Source organism: Poromitra crassiceps (genome assembly GCF_964638095.1).
Source record: "Poromitra crassiceps genome assembly, chromosome: 20".
NCBI lineage: Eukaryota > Metazoa > Chordata > Actinopteri > Beryciformes > Melamphaidae > Poromitra > Poromitra crassiceps.
This window is the reverse complement of record NC_139637.1, coordinates 15,629,246-15,632,021: the sequence shown is the minus strand read 5'-3', so window position 1 is coordinate 15,632,021 and position 2,776 is coordinate 15,629,246.

Genomic DNA, 2,776 nt, shown 5'->3' with positions numbered 1-2,776 from the left:
TATGCAGTGTACAATTTGCAGTGTACAGTATGCAGTGTACAGTTAGCAGTGTACAGTAGGCAGTGTACAGTTTGCAGTGTACAGTTTGCAGTGTACACTATGCAGTGTACAGTTTGCAGTGTACAGTTTGCAGTGTACAGAATGCAGTGTCAGTTTGCAGTGTACACTATGCAGTGTACAGTTTGCAGTGTACAGTTTGCAGTGTACAGTATTGCAGTGTGCAGTGTACAGTAGAAGGTTTCCCTTCAAATATGCTTGAAGAGGCACAAATGTTTACACAGCCGATTTTGATACGCAAACGCTTTCTGAAAGATTCTTGTGCTTCTCCGTAGCCGAGCCTTGAACCTCTTCTCTGGTTTGTGGTTTTGCTCCCTCCCGGTCCCAAAAACCCAGGCACTTTTGAATAGCCGGGGGCCATCTGCTTGCTAAGGGCCCACGCCGCGAGCACAATATCACATTACCCACACTTGACCGTGCCGTAGTGAGGGGGATGAATGGACCAGGATGCGTGGAGATGGTGTTACCGACACAGACGGCAGCAGTGCACAACAGTCGCTCACTGCTTTTGCTTAATAGACGGTTGATAGACTTACTTTATCTCTGTAGTCTTTGTAATGTCTGGTAAATCAGTTGTGAATTGTGATCTTACTTTCTCCAGGTACGCAGGGTAAGCTATGTTTCCAGTATTGGATTTTTAGTGTTATTTGCATAGACTGTACTGTATATACAAATATGGACGTAGCCTCCATGACGTCACGGGGCGGCTGTAGCTCAGCAGGAGGTAGAGCGGGTCGTCACTAATCACTTTGGATGAAAGAGGTCGGTGGTTCGATTCCCGGCTCCTCCAGTCTGCATGTCGAAGTGTCCTTGCGCAAGATACTCAACCCCAAATTGCTCCTGATGGTGTGCCAGCACCCTGCGTGTGTGAATGGGTGAATGTACCTACTGACTGTAAAGCACTTTGGATAAAAGTGCTATATAAATGCAGGCCATTTACCATTTACCATTACATCACCCATTGGTTTGTGGAATCGCGTATTTTGACCGTCGCCATCTTGGTTATTTGGAGCCAGAAGCAGCTGGCACGAGACCAAGGGTTTCCCACAGATCTGCGGTGCTACCTGCTATTGGCCCGCTGGCCGCTGGGCGGGCTCACCGCACGCAGCTCGGCCGCTGCGTGGCCTCGCCCGCAGCTCAGCTGCTGCGCGGCCTCGCCTGCGCTATTGGCATGCGCAGCGCACAGTTGCTCAACTTCGCATTACTGAATACATCACTGTCACTGATGATGTCACAATGCCTATGCCATCACTGTTGATGTCACAATGCCTATGACATCCTCGGTGTCAAAATTGAAACAGATCTTGCCCGTGAAACAGAGCCCACTTGCTCCCTTTTATATAACTAAGCATCTCGGGCGCTACGCGCACTCTTTTCCTAGGCTCGCCCGCTGCGCGGCCTCGCCTGCCCTGCAGCTCGCCCAGCTGGCCCTGTAGCTCTCATACGCAGCTCGGCCACTGCGCGGCCTCGCCCTGGCTGGTCCTTGATGGCGTACTTCAGGGATGCTGGACCACGTGTCCTGGAGCAGACTCCCACTTTGTTTTTGTGACATCACTGATCACTGATGATGTCACAGTGGGACATCATCTGAGGTCATTAGGGTAATTTCCCCATTGACTTCCATGCAAGCTGCCTTCTTTTTGCAGCCAGTGGAATCGCCCCCCTACTGGCCAGTAGAAAGAATACAGGTTTAAGGCACTTCCGCTTCATTTTTCAGAAGCCCCCCTCGGTAAAAAACTACTTTCTCAAGCTTGACTTTGACTGTTATTTGCTACATTGTTAGCACATTCAACACCGCTTGTGCCATGATTATTCCGATTGGCTAACAACAATCACAATACAGGAAGTGGTTAGGTTACCAGTCTGCGCTCAAAGCCTCTCTTACAAGCGACACTGACAGAAGAAAGGGTGAAAGGCCTCCATCGTTCTCGGCTGCAGCTGGTCATTGCAAAGCGCTACTGCTCTGCATCTGAAACGCCAATTTGCAAGCCCTCTTACGCCGCGTCGTAAAAGTAAGAGCGCTAAGCATGCACGCAGCAGTGCGGACAGGGCCTTAAGCATGCACGCAGCAGTGTGGACAGGGTCTTAAGCATGCACGCAGCAGTGTGGACAGGGCCTTAAGCATGCACGCAGCAGTGTGGACAGGGCCTTAAGCATGCACGCAGCAGTGTGGACAGGGCCTTAAGCATGCACGCAGCAGTGTGGACAGGGCCTTAAGCATGCACGCAGCAGTGCAGACAGGGCCTTAAGCATGCACGCAGCAGTGTGGACAGGGCCTTAAGCATGCACGCAGCAGTGTGGACAGGGCCTTAAGCATGCACGCAGCAGTGTGGACAGGGCCTTAAGCATGCACGCAGCAGTGCGGACAGGGCCTCAGGATTTAGAGATGTCAAATGTCGTGCGCCTTTCATCAGCGTGAGAACCGAAGAGGAGTGGGGGAAAGCGGGGTCAAAGTTAACCCTTTTGAAATCAGATGCCAAGTGAACCCTTGCCAACAGGCAGGAATGAGACATGTATTTTTGAGGTTTTTGCCCAGAGGTTTCGTCAGCTGCATTCATGGTGTGTCTGGTCATCATGACGAGTGGAAAGAATTGCCCGGGATGGGTCACTCACTCGAAAGAATCACTATGTTGGATGTGTCCAGTAGGACTATATACCTGATTGATGACCCCAACCTCTGTAACCTGGAGGTATAGGACATAGGTGTGTGGGGAACAGA